At 33.3% G+C, this 17810-nt stretch overlaps 1 long non-coding RNA gene and 2 other non-coding genes across 3 annotated transcripts; 1 reads left to right on the forward strand and 2 right to left on the reverse strand.

Annotated features, from left to right (window-relative positions):
* Positions 1-4746: 4746 nt before the first annotated feature.
* TRNAL-AAG (transfer RNA leucine (anticodon AAG)) lies at positions 4747-4827 on the reverse strand. Its single transcript has one exon. It is a non-coding gene; the product is annotated as a tRNA-Leu (tRNA).
* A 1661-nt stretch (positions 4828-6488) lies between these two features.
* On the reverse strand, positions 6489-6569 carry TRNAL-AAG (transfer RNA leucine (anticodon AAG)). Its single transcript has one exon. It is a non-coding gene; the product is annotated as a tRNA-Leu (tRNA).
* A 6899-nt stretch (positions 6570-13468) lies between these two features.
* Positions 13469-16196, forward strand: LOC110790160 (uncharacterized). The gene is made up of 2 exons (XR_002533713.2): positions 13469-14014; positions 15972-16196. It is a non-coding gene; the product is annotated as an uncharacterized lncRNA (long non-coding RNA).
* Positions 16197-17810: the final 1614 nt, after the last annotated feature.

Below are 17810 nucleotides of genomic sequence, written 5' to 3' on the forward strand. Positions count from 1 at the left end.
AATATGGATCAGTGGATCAAAATGGATCAGTGGTATATGGATCAAAATGATACAATGATGGTAAAAGTGGTACACGTGTTGTTCATATTTCATTAATTCTTTTTATGAATACGAGTACAAGTTTATGATTATTATACCATCATGAAGATAAAGAAAGATGAATATGTGTATTGAAATTGAAATGTACCACAATTACAATGCATACTCAAGAAGAATATAAGCTATCTTTCCACAAGTTTTGTTAAATTGTCTTGCTTTTAGAAATAAGACACTATTTTGTGTCGTTATATTACATCACAATATGTTCAAATTATAGTATTTTATAATTAAAGTGATCGCTTTGGGAAGATAACCAGCAGTTATCGAATGAAACATTTTATATGATATTATATACGTACGATGTGATAATTCAGGTCATCCGGGTTTAAGAACACCCGTCATGAGAATTTGAAAATTCTTGTCAAATAAAAGTTTGTGTGCTGACATTCCCTCATATGTTGTATATATTCAAAGGCAAGACATAATGATGAGGTTGAGTTGTATTTCAATCAAATAGTTATAATGAATCAATTGAGAAAATAAATACAAGAGATATTAATTACTTTGAAAACTTGTATAATTATATGATAGGTGACTTGAAGTTCACCATGATAGTAAGTGACCTGAAGTTCACCAAAAATGATAATAAGTGACTTGAAGATCACCAAGAAGTTTTCAAGTGTTTTGTGATTGATTTAAATATCATAAATCTCTTGATTGGGGCAATCATACGTCAGCACGAACTGAGAAAATATGAAGAAAAAAAATACAACTGCACAGTGTATCCACTCCCCATGATCAATGTTAATCTCTAGAAGAGAACGAAAGTATGAAACATTTATTAAAATACACGCTGAAAAGTGTATTATTAGTTGGTGAAGGATTTTATGCCCCATAATATATTGGAAATAATTTTCTAACTTAGGGGGAGACGAGCAAGAATAAGTTGGCAAAATTAAAAGATAATAAATTGATCCCCATATGAGTAAGTGTACATGCCAACTTTATGTCCTCGAAGTATGTTTGGACATAAATATCTAAACTTAATTATGTTAAGTTGTACATGTTTAGAGACATAAAGGTATATGCTAGTCATAGTGCTCGATGTTACACATAGTAAATGTTGAGAAATATATCTTGCCAATATTTATTTAAATCTCTGCACCTGAAGTGTAGATTATATATACGGTTCCAACACAGTGATGAGATATAGATTTATTTATATAAAAAGGGCAAGATAATGCAGTTGAGGATATTATTGAAAATAAAGAAAACACTAATATATAGTGTATGAAATACCCTTTAAGTGGTATAGATATCTGAACTATAATAGATGGGCGGTGTGAAAAGATGAATGGTACCTATTGAATAATTATTCAGATATCATTGATGAATAGCATGCAAAATATATGTTGAAGAATTTTGATGATACCGGTAGACGATGGAACCGAAATATAATGCATATGCGAGAAATAATGGATTTTGAATAGGGGATCGTAAATCTATGTCTGTTTCGATGTAGACATACCTATAATGATCAAATGAGCTCATGGGCCTGAAGTCCAACAAGTTATGGATTTGAAATATCCACACTGTACAGTGTTTTGCATTTGAGTCCTACATTCATATACATATGTAGTTAATAGGTAAATGCATCATTCATCATACATTTAGGTTGTTTTATGTTTTATCATGGTATGATATAGAATTATCTAGTTATAATTTCATATAACATGTTTCAAAACAATTATTATGTCGTATATGAATATGCATCCAAAGAATAGTAAGACAGATTTGCAACTTTATGAAGAAATTTATAAGTGGAGATTCTTACTCCATTTGCTTAATAGTTGTGAAAGAAATATATATATAATGTTGATTTAATAACATGTTATGAATCATGCAAATAAGAAAAGTTCCCGAAGAACTTATACATGATGTTCTTAAACATCTAGCCCTTTAAGTTTTGCATATGAATGTCATAACATTGATCAAATATTATCTAAACTCTTGAAGAGTGTTTTTGAAATGTCGTCTCAACCAGTAGTTTGAGTACTTGAGAATTATGAAATATACATATTAGTTTATTCACGGAAGAATTGTTGTACAAATATGAGTTGATTCAAAAATATAAGATAAGAGCATGTAATGTCCTTACATTGAGTTTTATTTTAGGGTCCAGAAGAACCATAAATCACATTATTCCCTAAGTTGGACAATGATATTATTATTTATCATGTATTGTCATGAAAGTATGACTAGAGAAATTTTTATCAACATTGATGATTACTACTACTTATGACCTCCAGAAGAAGGTTTATATATGTCCAATATGAAATGATACATTTTGTAATATTATATGCAAGAATATATATTTATTTCAGGTATTATTTTCAAAAGTTTGGTGATATAAGTACTCATCTAGTGCATACAAGTGAAGATTTGAAAATTCAAGTCAAATGGCGGAGAATCAAATTTCAAGGAGTTACATGTTGATACATTTGAAAATTTATCAACAATTTTATATTCATTGAACTTGAAGATCTCAAGTGATGTATTCATCTGGGGGAGAAAATACGCGTTGCACTCTTTTTCCCTTAACCATGGTTTTGTCCCATTGGGTTTTCCTGATAAGGTTTTTAACGAGGCAACATCCCAAGCGTATTATGATAAGTGTTGTACTATTTTCCTTCACTAGGTTTTTATCCCATAGGGTTTTCCTAGAAAGTTTTTTAATGAGGCATCATCTCATGTATATTACAGGGTCATTGTATTGTTTTAGATAATGGACATCCAAGGGGGAGTGTTATAAATATATTGTATTGTGGATGTCCATTATACCCCTGACATCTGTATCCTATATAATACATGCATATGTACATATTATATTTAGGAGAATAAGAATATAACCGCCTGTTTCTCTCTTTCTCTCTATCCCTTTCTCCCTAATTTTATAACATTTAATACTTTCTCTCTCTTTACTTTATTCAATTTCTTACACACAATCATTATTCTTACACCAAATCATTACTCATATCCCAATACAAACCAAGATTCCAGTTTTCTTAAAAACCACCCAACATTTTTTAGGGGAACAACAAAAAGGAATGGAGGGATTACTAATTACAAATTTTTAATTATTCATTATTAATTTATAATTAGTAATAATTATTATTATTACTTATTAATTATAAATTACTAATTACTAATTACTAATTGTTAATTGTTATTCATTATTTATTATTTATTATTTATTATTCATCATTTATTATTTATCATTTATTATTTATCATTTATCATTTATTATTTATTATAATAAGAAAATTCTAGACCACACCAGACCAGATCAGACCAGTTTGTATAATTTGTCGGCGGGCCAATTGTATAATTTGTATGCCTCGGGTTAGCAGTGGCGGACCTTGAACGGTTTTACGAGGGGGGCCGGTAGAAAAAAATTAAGCAATATACTATGTAATTATACAATTATACACAAATTTTGGGGGGGCCGTAACTAAAAATACACTACAAAATTTTCCGGCCGGGGGGCCAGGCCCACCCCAGCCACAACAAAGATCCGCCCCTGCGGGTTAGTGTCTGGCGGGCAAATTGTATAATTCATTAATTTGTATATAAGCCTCGGGTAGTCGGGTTAGTGTCTGGCGGGCTAATTTTATAATTTGTATGTCTCGGGTTAGTGTTGGCTGATAGTTGAGAAGATGACTGTTAAGATAAGATCTCATGAACAATTGATATGTGAGTGAAATGATTCACCTACGTACGCTGCAAAACGAAGAGGAATAAACCACTTTGCTAAGGGATGACTCGTACGTACAAAGTGGTTTATTCCTCATAGTTTTTATACCATATGAATGGAGAAAGCCTACTTTAGAGATACTTCCCCTGTTCTTATTTAAATGACACAATTATTTAGTCATGCCCATGAATTATTTCAAACATTAATATCTTCAATTTTGGATAAGAAAAAATTATAAAAAATTGGTATTTAAAAAATATTTATTGAGACGAATCTAACAAGACCCCACACGACTATATTTTTACTTACGTATAAACCACAAAAGGAAGTCAAAGGATGTTGTGTGAATAGTGTCCAAAACCCTATTGTGTCATGTAAATAAGAATGGAGGAAGTATAAGCGTGTGAACTCTTATTAACTACTCCCTCCGCATTTGACTTTTTACGGTCTATAAAACACGACTTAAAACGTAAATATCTCTAATTTATATGCGTAAAAATTATAGAAAGTTAATATTCCCAAAGTATACATTGAAACTACTTTAACAAGACCCAACATGTATGGTTATATTATTATTTCCCGTAGGATAATGAGAATTCATGGTCAAATTTTCAAAATTTGACCCAAAAAATTATAATAGGGCAATCTTTTCGGAACGGATGGAGTAATTAACGTTACGACACAGGCCGGACTACGGACTACCTATTGAAATTTATCGATGATGGATATATAATTGGTAATCGAATATAAAATTTATATGGACCCAACGTATGGTTAAGAAGAATATAAATTTTATATGGACCCAACGATGGTGTATATTAAAAGAAGATGATTTTATATGGACCCTTAAAAGAATACGTCTCTGGCTCTCGGAGTCTGCCCATGTAACAACAATTTGAGTGTATTGAGATTTGAGACTGCATCATACATACAAAATAGAAAAAAATGAATCTTGTTGACAGTGGGATTTGAACCCACGCCCTTTCGGACCAGAACCTTAATCTGGCGCCTTAGACCAACTCGGCCATATCAACTTGATTGTTAAAAATTGTAAAACACCTTACATACTGTGAGAATGGTGATTGGTGACTATGGAATCTATGTCATCTTAGCTGTACGATTTGGCTTAAGTACTTGTTATTTGTTCTCTTGATTATATACTCCCTACATTCCTAAAAGATCTTCCTGTTTTCCAAATTGTTGTTTATTTTTGTTTTTTACATTGTTAATCTTTTCATTTTTTTTGCAAATTATCCCCCTAAATACCTTAATTCTACAATTTAATTATTTTTTTGGTAAAACAATTTAATTTCCTACCATATCTACATTTATTTCATTCAGCAATCAAATTATTCTCATTGATTTCCCCACCCACCTTATTTAACTAGTATTATATGCACGCGATGCGTGCGAAAGTTAATGGAAAACAAAATTGCGATACTCATGCATCTTATAACATCAATCAATATGTAAGGAAAAAAAATATTTCGCAAAGTTTTTCTAGAGAAAAGTTAGACATTATCTATGTAGCAAACATCGAAATAGTTAAACAATGTAATACCAAATAAATGGAATAAAGCTAAAAACAGTGTTTCACTAGTTTTATCATATTGCCCGTAACATGTTCGGCTAACCGCATGCATGCATATGCACTTCGGGAGACGAATCGATTTGCAAAATAGAATGGGAAGGCTCAGTGTGATGCGATCGATTGGGTGGATGAAGATATTGTGAAATGGAAGAAGGATGTAACTAATGTCCTCATTGCTGAGAAACAAAGATTTATTGGTGAAGTGAAAGTTTTCGAGGCAAGGATTGACTGCATTCGACGTGATAATAAGCGAACGCAAAAGAATGATTTTCCACTAGTGTGGTCGATGAGGTTAACTGGTGTTAATTCTCATTTTAGGTTAGCGATGAGATTGATTCTCATTGCTTTAAAAAATCTTTATCTTAGCGCTGCTTCTCTTTCGGGGGTTTATAGCATGCTTTTCGAGTCACTTTTAGTGACTATTTGGGCTTGTGAGAATATCACAAGTCATTTGCAACCATCTCGGGGCATTACTTCTCTTTCGCTCTTTTCTTTTGTTTCCAAGCTCCATAGGTTTTCGGAGGATTATCTCAGTATGTACCAATCCCGTTACAATTCAATCTTCAATAAGGATATCAATAGCAAAAATGGCTCAGGCCAGTTGACCTCCATAAGCCGTGGTAAACAGAGTCATGGCAACAATCACAGTCGACATATGAAGAACATGCTATTCCTATAGTTTTTGATATTTTGTTGGTATTTCGATTTGTAATCTATGTAAGGGGTGTTAATGACCCTAGTAGTTTAGGTTGTTTTAGTTTTTGTAAGTTGTAATATGTACACTTTATTTATTTATGCAAACTAAGCTTATGTCAAAAAAAAAAAAAAAAAACAACAATATATAAAGAAAATGATATGTAAATTTAAAATAAATAAAACTCAAACTATATGTAACACCACACGACGTTACTAGGACTACTAACTAATTTAAAAATTAATAAAGTGGTATGAGCTCTCATTGACTAATGAAACAGTTACTACCTAGGCCGAGATGATTTTTATGTGGACCCGTAAAAGAGTGTCCCAGGCTCTCGGCCCATGAGACAACAACGATTTGAGAGTCTTGAGACTGTATACATACAAAATAGAAAAACATTAAAGTCATGTTGACAGTGGGATTTGAACCCACGCCCTTTCGGACCAGAACCTTAATCTGGCGCCTTAGACCAACTCGGCCATATCAACTTGTTGACAACATAAGAAACAGAATTGAATATTTGTACCCGCTTCCCTTCATTGTTCTTTCGATTCTTATTATGTCCATGCCATGTTTCGGACTTGGGGAGTTGGGATTCTCTCTAAGTATGACCCGACAAACGTGTCAACTCGTGTAGGTTGTTCACAAATTTTATTAAGCCGGTAAAATATAGAGTAATTGCGCATAATATAACAAATTAATAATAAAAGAAAACTCATGTTCAAATTGATTTCATATCGTGCCGTATCGATTTTGTGTTTTTTAGTCGTGTAAGAGATTGCTATCTTTGGCCTTGTTTGATAGATAGAGTTTTGGAGAAAAATTAGAGGTTTGGGTCACTATCAGAGGTTTGACTAGTCAAACCATCTAATAGTGGTATTTGGTAAAAGGAGGATTGAAAGAGTGGATTGGACTTAATCCTCCAATTTCAAATACGTTGCTATGAGCAGCGTTTTCAAAAGAGGATTGAAGTTGAAAAGTGAAAAGTCACTTTTATCCCCATCTTCATTCTCTTTTCCTCTACCTTGTATCCTCCATTAATAGATCTTGATTTTTTTTTTCTTTAATGTTTTTGTAAATTTACTTCAATGTAAGTTTTAATTGTGAGTTTAGATTAATAATTGCTTTTAACATTGAAACAAAGAGGGTATAGATGAACAAAGCGTTGAAGATTAAGAGATAAATTAGATGGTATTTCGTATTAAAAATGACCTTTAAAAGAAATTGGGTGGAGCAAAGGAGAGGTAGAAGGACGGTGGTTTTTGTCCTTTCGGAGATTTTTTTTGGAGTTTTGATAGTTTGTTATTTATTTTTCTTTGCTTTCAATTAATACAGAGAAGTATAAATTACTAAATGCCACAAATACAATTAACTAGTTGCACATCAGGTAATCATTTGCTGTATTGCCGGTTTACTAGTTTTTTTCCCCCCAAAGTTACACTCCGTAATTAAATTACAATTCACGAGTAAAATATTTATCTTAATTATTAAGAAAATGTTAATGTTATTGAAAATCAATGTCTATAAATGTCATTTAACACAATAAAATATTTACCGGCTTTTAGCAATCAGCTAAGTGTTACCAAACACGTTTATACAAATAGCTAGTCAAATCAGCAGTCAAATCTGGTAAGCAAAAAGGTAATCAGCTAACTGCTAATCCAAACAGTAAACAGCTAACCGCTAAACTCTGATTACCAAACAGGGCCTTTATCTCTAATTAGTATTGGAGCAACAATAGTGAATCATAATGCCATTCATCTTCTTATTCGAGAAGATGGTGCCATAATTCAAACCCGTGATTGTATCAAAGAAGAGGTGGTGATCGAGCTTCTACAACAACCTAATTTAATTTGCTTCTAGGGTTTTGACACTTAGGATTTTCCTACTTCGTATAAATACTAGTTGTATGATCATGAAAATAATACAACACACAACATACTTTGCATGTTCATTATATTATTCATAACCTAACACGACTTATTTTGACGTATTATAGCAGACAAAATGAATTTAGATGAGTTAAGATAATATAAGTACATGAAAAAATATAAGTTTTTTAGACATTTTTATATACAAAAAAATTATTTCAGACAAAATAAGTTTATTTTCCAGATAAAATAAACTCAGACAAAATAATTGGAATAGAACACGTTCTTGAGAAATAAATTACCTGAAAATTTATTTTGATTATTTTATGGGAATAGAGTTTTGTTTGTCAACCACCATTAGATAGACACTACTAGTTCACACTTCACAATAATGGCATTGCCTGAAAGTCAATATCCTCCCACGATCCCATCCTCAATGTCTTCCACCAATTTTCATAAATAAAATAAAAATATAAGCATAATACATCCTCTTTAACGATTTCAAAATTCATCACACATAGTCACATCCTGTAAAACACCCTTCAATAAGTCAACCCTTGTAATTGTACATGAATGGCAGGATTCACAGGGTTCCCCTTCCCTAACAGTTCATCGATCATCATCATCATCCTCTTCCTCAGCTCCCTCCTTCGGCTTCGCCACCGCCCCTTCTGCCTCCTCAACTCCCTACTCTGCCTTCACCGCCGCCCCTTCTGCCTCCTCAACTCCCTACTCTGCCTTCACCGCCGCCCCTTCTTCCTCCTCGTCTCCCTACTTTGGATTCGCCACACCCTCAGCTCCAGCGTCTCAATTCAGTGCTCCACCTGCTAGGTCTACTACCCCTTCCTCCTCCACACCCACTAAAAATACCCATGATGAAGCAATGATCAATTCAATCATCGAAGCAGTAGAAAATCTCGAGAAAACCGAGGGATTTCCTCCAGAAATATTGCAACAGATCAAACAAGAGCTAGAAAAAAAATATCCAAATATTTTTAGCACTCGGAATAATAATGGTCAAGCATCGGAGGTTTACACTAGTTATAATAACAATAACTCCTTTGCTAGCGTTAATTCAATTGCGAATAGCCAACAAGAGTTTTTCAACAATTATAACAATGCTTATAACCAACATTTGAATAGTAATTTTCATCAAGTCCACATTCAGACTCAGGCTCAAATTCAGGCTCAGGTTCAGGCTCAAACTCAAATGATACATATGAATATGTTCGGAACAATGCCGGGAATAAGTCCTAATTATTATGGTAATTATTCGAGTTATCCTGGTAATGGTGATGCGGCCGGCTCCGCTAATACCATGAATATGGTTCTTGGGATGATGGGAAACAATAATAATGGATTTACCAGCAACGTCTTCGGTGGTACTGGCTTTGGAAGTGGTGGTTCTACTTCTAGCGCCCTAAGGTACGTTGTTTTAATTTTTTTATGCCCATGGCTGGGTTAAATATATGATTAATTACACTAATGCATTGTTAGAAAAAATATATACTAAGGGGTAGAGTTGGACATAAAAATAAAATGGACGGAGTGTACACTACACCATGCATTCCATATTATTTACTTCGTATCTTTTTTCTCGTATGAATGAGTCATGAGGACATTACAAATTACAAACAAAAAAGAGGGATTTTAACTTGTGATCAGTCTATCATACACATGCCGTTATTTCGTTAATCTTGGCAATATTGTAAATTATGAGTATATTAATTGTAAAGCAAACAATAGACAAGTTGTATATTCGTACGTTCTAACATAAAATTTTGACGTTAATTTGTGCAGTTTTCTAGCTTGGTAGTCTCCTTGGCGGTTTTGGCGCATGATTTACTTGGCAATGAGTCTTAAACTCTTAATCGTCTATGCTTTCTTGCTTCCAATTTTCACTTACTTAATTGTTCTTAAACTATAACTTTTAGCATCCTTCATTAATTTGTATAAATTGAAATTTTTATTATTAATTTCTCTTACAGTTTTGTGATTTTTTTTTTTGGAGGTGTTGCTAATTTTCACAGCTACATTGTGAATTATCGAAGTTATATGATTTTGTAAATAATAGGCAAATTTGTAAAATACTAACTTATAAAATCGTGTTTTTGCGAAAAACTATTTTATAAAAAAATGTTGTAATTAACTACCTTATAAAAATTTATGTTGTACTACGTAAGATACTTCATTCGATCCTTAAATATCTTCTCATGGTTGACTTTTATTTTTTCAATACATTACTTTGACTCTTAATATCTCAAATTGTGTATGAGTAAAACATTAAAAATTGATATATATATATATATATATATATATATATATATATATATATATATATATATATATATAGGGGAGGGATCCGGTGAGAACACCTCCTTATGTAAGAACACTTCTTATGGTGAGAACACTTTTACACTCTCTATGTTCTATATTTATTCAACAATGTTCTAAATTTTCAAATTCATGTTCTAAATTTATTTAACGATGTTCTAGATTAATTCAAGCATGTTCTAAAATTATTCAACCATGTTCTAAATTTTTAACCTCATGTTCTAGATTAATTCAAGCATGTTCTAAAATTATTCAACCATGTTCTAAATTTGTAAGCTCATGTTCTAAATTTATTTAAGCATGTTCTAAAATTATTCAACCATGTTCTAAATTTGTAAGCTCATGTTCTAAATTTATTCAAGCATGTTCTAATTTTTTTTTAAGATGTTCTAAATTTGTTCAACCATGTTCTAAATTTGTAAGCTCATGTTCTAAATTTATTCAAGCATGTTCTAAATTTATTCAAGCATGTTCAAAATTTATTTAACGATGTTCTAAATTTGTTCAACCATGTTCTAAATTTGTTCAACCATGTTCTAAATTTGTAAGCTCATGTTCTAAAATTATTCAATCATGTTCTAAAATTGTAAGCTCATGTTCTAAATTTATTCAAGCATGTTCTAAATTTATTCAAGCATGTTCTAAATATATCCAAGCATGTTCGAATATTTGCATTTTTCAAGATCCAAATACATTTTCCGGAAATGTCTCTTAACCGCAAACAACCAGCAAACCTAGTCCTTCCATTTAGCCACGAAAACTGAATCTCGTAACCTCAGATCAGTTCAGCCACGAAATCACAAAAAATTCGAACAATCAATTGAGAATGCCGATTGAAAAATCGATTTCGAACAATCGATTAAAATTTCCACCGCGAGCAGCGATTCGATTTAATATTTTCGATTGCAATTGATTTCGAATTGAGAAGTGCTGATTGAAATTGATTTCGAATTGGAGGAGAAAGGAGGAGGATTGAACAAACTTACCGAAATGGCTCATGGAAATCGATTTCGATTTCGAACACCAGCGATTGAAACGATTCATGATTCACGAACCACGACCATAACCACCGGCGATTTAAATTACTGCAGCGGCGGAAGGCGAGCAGCGGCTGTTGGTGGTGGTGTTCAGGTTCGATTTCGCGGCCACCAGAAACACCGCTGCCACCGACGATTATATTTGCAGCAAGCAGCTAGTGGCGGCGAGCGGAGATCGGAGAGCCGGATGTTGATGGTGGCTACGAGCGGTGGCCGGATGTGGTGGTGTTCGAAAAGAGAAGAGAGAGAGAGGAATAGAAGAGAGAGAACAACCGCCGCCACAACCGCGAGATACGAGCGGCGACAGGCGAGCGGCGATCGGCGTCCGGCGAACGACGAGCAGTGACCGGCGAGCAGCGGCGGCGAGCAGCGAACTGAGCAGTAAGAGAAGCGTTCGAAAGGAGAGAGAGAAAGGGGAATCGAAGAGAGAGAAATAGGGCTGGAAATAATGAAAAAAAATGGTTAAAAAATAATTATATTGGGATATTTGTTCATAATAATTACGAAAATGCCATTATTAAAAAGTGTTCTCACCGTAAAGAAGTGTTCTCACCGTAAAGAAGTGTTCTCACCGTAAATAAGTGTTCTCACGAGAGCCTTCCTCTATATATATATATATATATATATATATATATATATATATATATATATAAATATAAATATATATATAGAGAGAGAGAGAGAGTGAGGCTCTCGTAGAATACTTAACTCCGTGAGAATACTTCTTTCAATAAGAACATTCCCTAGACCGTTGGATTGTTTCTAATCTGATCGCCCAAAATGAATCAATTTTAACAAATCTGGACCTTTAAATATTTTACATCTAAGCGTTGGGAATGGGATTAAAAAAAAATATTATTTCAGATTTCTCCTTCTCTCTCTCCAATTCCCCCCCCCTCTTTCTCTCTCTCTCTCTCTCTCTCTCTCTCTCTCTCTCTTCACTTCCTCTTATCGATTCATTATTTCATATTTCTCTCTCTCCACCGCCAACTTCCGGCGATTGCCGCTCGTAGCTCGTCGGTCGTCGCTCGTAGCTCGCCGCTCGCATCAATTGGAAATCGTCGCTCGTAGCAATCCAGCAACGTCGCGATTATCCGATCCTCCTCCTTCCTCCTCCAATTGCTCAATCAACGCTTCTTAATTCGAAATCAATTTCAATCGGAAATTTAAATCGATTGTTCGAAATTGAATTTTCAATCGACATTCTCAATTGATTATTCAAAAAAAAATTGTGAGAAAAGGGGGTAAAAAGCCAAAAACCCCAACAAGAGAAAATAGAAACACACCACAGAAAACAAAAAAGTACGAAACTAGAGGCTAAACTACTGACTTCTACGAAGCTTGGCTTACGGAGCTCTATCCACCGGCACCATACGAGGACAGACAACACCACTCATGTCCTCCAATAAAACGGCAAGATAATCAATTTTTGATCCGACTGAACTCCAAAGTTAGCTAACCAATTAGTTGCTCGGTTAGCCTCCCTGTAGCAATGTCCTCTTGACGAGTAATGAGGGATTTGCATCTTTTAAGTAAGTGAAAATAAGGAGAGTTGAGAGGAGTTTCCCCCTTCAACAAGCGGACTACTACCTCTGAGTCCACAGTCAGGTGTACCTTTATTAATATTTATTTATTATTTATTATTTATTATTTATTATTTATTATTTCAATAAGTTCAGATAAGTTCCAATAAGTTTAAATAAGTTTCAATAAATTCAGATAAGTTCAGGTCAAATAAGTTGAACAGAAAGCACCCTAAGAGTTCCTTTCACAATTTGAATTGTGCTGACCACCCTAAGCTTAGCGTTTATTGCATAGGTGGTCGCATTTTAAAAGTTTAACCCAAAATGATGCATGCAATGATAGAAAATGTTAGGGGAGAGTATATAAATGAAATAGATAACCATTAAAGGCATTGCTTATTTTTCTAGAGATCAATATAGCCAGATAGAACGCTGAACCAAGTCAAACGTTCATCAATTAGTAAAATACTTAAAAGTCCAATTTGAGTGATTGCGTCCACAAAATATACATAATGCAACCCCTTACTTATTCGTTACTACTTACGGAGTACTAGTATAAGTTAGTAAAACTCAACTTGAGTAGTTGCGCCCTCAACATATACTACGTATAATGCACCACGTTCTCTAGCTACTATTAATAGCTCAACTTGAGTAGCTGCGTCCACAACATATATACTCCTTCCCTTAAAGCTAGATTCCTCTATTTGACTCTTTATGGTTTCTAAGACACAACTTAAAATATAAGGGGCGGAGAAAGCAGTATATATACTCAATAATACCCTTTACCTTTGTTAGGAAGATAACCCATAAACCGTTCTCGTAGTTCTAAACAAAACCCTTATAATTAATCATCCAACAATTAATTAAACACCTTAACAAATTAATTAGATCCATATAGATCTAAAAATGGATATGGGGTTTCTTCATCGTCTTGTTGAAGAAAGCAAAAAGCAAATGAATGATGCAATAGAAAAGCTAGAAGAACAGAAGAGAAAAGAAAAGCTTAATCAAGGATCAAGTAGTAGTCATAAATGGCGGATGATCAAGCTCGAGCAAGCTTAGAGCGTGGCAAGAAGATGAATACGGTTGGGATGAACACTCGTTTTGAGTGGGTAGAAGAGCAAGACAATGGCGGCTTTGGGAGCATTTGATGGATACATAACAAAAGGTACTCCCTATGTTTTATTTACCTGTGTCATTTTGATTTATCAATATTTATATACTCCATTCGTTCCGAAAATATCGCACAATTTATTTTTTACACTATTCACACTACGACTTTGGCCATTTTTTTTATTTGTACGTAAGGAAATTTTAGTCATGTGGGGTCATGTTAGATTCGTATCGATATATATTTTCTAAATATTAAATTTTATAATTTTTACTTGAACACAATTTGAGATATTAAGAGTCAAAGTAATGGTTAGTGGGGTAAAAGTCATCCATGGTGCGATATTTCCGGAACGGAGGAAGTATTAACTTTGACTTTTTTTTTTTACCAATGTATAGTAATCAAATGTTACTACTACATATTGTAAAATGTTGTTGGAATTCTCACAATGCATATTTTCATTATATCAATTGTTTACAATTTTTACAAATAAAAAATTAATGATATTTAATGGTCAAATAATGCATTGGTAACTTGGTAAGTGTGTCTAGGGGTGTAAATTGGATGGACTGGATCGGACTTTGCCAAGTCCAAATCCAATCCAAATTTTTGTAGACTTTGATATTTGAGTCCAAGTCCGATCCAAATTTTTTTTGAGTCCAATACAGTCCGATCCATATAAATTTTCTTGAGTCCGAATCTAGTCCAATCTGATACGATTTTTTAAGAAAAAAACAAATTTTTTTTTTTTTTTAGTGAAGTTAAACTCAAATGCTAATGTTACCAGCTAACTTTTCTGACAAATAAAATAAAATATACAAGTATTAACTATTGGATATGAAATCCTTTAACGCTTAGAACTACAAGTCACTCTTCTATCCACGGAAAATAAATAGCCAAAATTCAGTTAAACAATAGATATACACTACAAAAAATTGTACTATTAACGACGGGAAATCCCATCGCAAAAGACCAATAATCGTTACTTAACGACGGGATTTCCTGTCGCGAACCCGTCATAAAAGGGGGTCGTCGTTAATAGAAAATCTCGTCGTAAAAGACATTTACGAAGGTTATTCCCGTCCTTGTTTGGTTGTTAGTCCCGTCGCAAAAGCCTTTTGCGACGGGATTTTTAACCCGTCTTAATTAGGTTGTCGTTAAAGATACAAATTCTTGTAGTGATAATTGCAAATAACAATATGTATTATACATCTAAATATTTAGCCGAAAGCGAAAGAGGTTGAGAGAATATGTTTGAGCTATGGGTTTTATATGAAGTGTAACATTTGATTTTTTTTAGGAAAAAATAAATAAAGGCCCAAAAATCACAATAGTTTTAAAATTACATATGTTTATATAAAAATAAATTTAAAACTTTAGACTTAATTGTATTTTTGGGCTCCAAAAGGTTGAGTCCAAATCCAGTACAAAAATAATTGGACTTGAAAATTTGAGTCCGAATCCAGTCCAAAAATTTCAAGTCCGATCCACTCCGACAAGTTTGGACTGGATTGGATTGGACTTTGGACTTTTCACAATCCACTTACTTCCCTAAGTGTGTCGCTCCAAATGATGCAAGTAAAAAAAATACAGAGAGAGAATGTGCGTTAGCCTTTCACAATCCTCATTCTCATCAACTTTAGTCAATTTGTGCACATTTTTGCTCCCAACTTTCACAAAATGAACCTAAGGACTCATTTTTAACCATTTACATGTTTAATATTATTAGTTTAAGGTTTCTTATATTCATAGATGACTGTATATGAACATCGAAAGCTCGTTTAAGGCGTTATAGGTCATATGTAGCCTAACATGGCATTTTTGCTCCCAACTTTCATAAAACGAACTTAAGTAAACATATTTAGACTAAAACAGTTGTTTTCGCTCCCAACTTTCATAAAACGAACTTAAGTAAACATATTTAGACTAAAACAATTTTTTTCGCTCCCAACTCTCAGCTAATCTTATATTTAATTTAATTTAATTTATTGGTTTGCATGTTGTTCTTTTAAAGATTTTCAATACTCCAGGGGAGAGGCCATTTATCAAAGAGGAGGTGCATGAAGTTCGAGACAAGTGCGCTACTTAATTCACCGATTGTAAAATACCCTCGTTGTAAATTGAACAAGCTAGTAGTTATCCGTGACTCTAAACTTACTTTGTTATTTATTGATTTAATTACATTTGAATTAATGTGGTAATATTATTGAAACTTGAAATATATCTAATTTTTTAGGAATGTCAAGGTGATGTTTGGTGAAATAGACTGCTATAAATTAATATGTATTGCACAGGCTTAGAAATTATATTGCAGTTTTTTCTTTTAAAAAGTAAATAATCACAAAAATGAAATAAGCGCCACCTACTTTTATAGAAGTACCTCTACTTAATAAAGTAGCCCTAATACTACTCCCTCTGTTCTTAAATACGTGTCCAGTTCCCATAAATAGCGTTTCCTTATAAGTGTCCAGTTTTCATTTTTGGACATACACCTTTCCCACTTTTCCATACACTTTTCCCACTTTTCCATACACTTTTCCCACTTTTCCACACACTTTTCCTACTTTTCTATAAATCATTATTACTTTTTCTTACACATTCTACACTTTTACCACTTTTCAATCACCACATCTATGGATAACAACACTAACACTACAAGAGTACCTGCCCTTAATCTTATAACCAACAGCCCAGAAACTATAAAAGTACCTAGCCTTTAACCTTATAAGTAATAACACTTACTCTATATAAAAGATAAAAGTAGTTGTCCTTAATATATAGAAGTAACACACTTAATACTATAGAAGTAATTGATCTTGAACTAAAAAAGTAACTGACCTAAACATAAAAAATTACTCCGTATGTTACTCCCTCCATCCCTTAATACTCGCACCAGTTTGACTGGTGCGGAGTAGACACTTGAATTGACTTATTAATTTAATGGGTGTTAGTTGATAGTGGGATATTTATTTAACATATTTAGTGGGAAATGTGTAAGGGGTGGGGAGTGGTGAGTGGGGGATGTGAATTTTCAAATGATTTTTTGTAAAGAGTATGGGTGTAGGTGGGTTAGTACAATAATATAACGTTGATAAAAAATTCCATTTATGGAAGCGGTGCAAGTATTAAGAAACGGCCCAAAAAATAAAAGCGGTACGAGTGTTAAGGAACAGAGGCAGTATACTTGTCGAGGCAACGGCCCAAAAATAAAAGCGGTACGAGTATTAAGGGACAGAGGGAGTATACTTGTGGAGGGCCTGACAATAGATATCTCAGGTGGAATATCGTCCTTTGAAGTCAACTATGAGTGTACTAGTGCACGTTACTTTATCAGCTCTTGATAGTTTGAAACATCTCATTTATTAATTATTTCATTAAAAAAAAAGTGATTTATTGTGCAAGTAATAAAATATAAGGATACTTAATTACTTATGTAAATTTAGGTGGGTAAATAAATTCTAGGCATCCTAGGTAAGAGGATAAGCCCTCATTATTTTCTCGATAATACTTGGTATTATGTACTCCGTGTCTCCGTATCATATGTTGCGGCAATCATGCATGCATATGCCAATTATTTTAAGCATATGGCATGACATATGTGCATCATATAATACATCAATAATAGCAAACATGTTGTACAACAACCTTGTTATACCTGTGACCTATTGTCACCTTCTATTTATAGGTAAGAAGAAGGGTTCTATAAGAACTGAGCACTCGCTAATATAATTATATCAACTTGATTCGATTTAGCAGATAACTCCCAGCTACATGAATTATATATTTTTATTAAGAGAAAAACTATCTTGATTATCAAACTAGTTTTGGTAAGATGTGGACTCAAACAATTGCT

The sequence above is a fragment of the Spinacia oleracea genome, chromosome 4 (assembly GCF_020520425.1).
Source record: "Spinacia oleracea cultivar Varoflay chromosome 4, BTI_SOV_V1, whole genome shotgun sequence".
Taxonomy (NCBI): domain Eukaryota; kingdom Viridiplantae; phylum Streptophyta; class Magnoliopsida; order Caryophyllales; family Amaranthaceae; genus Spinacia; species Spinacia oleracea.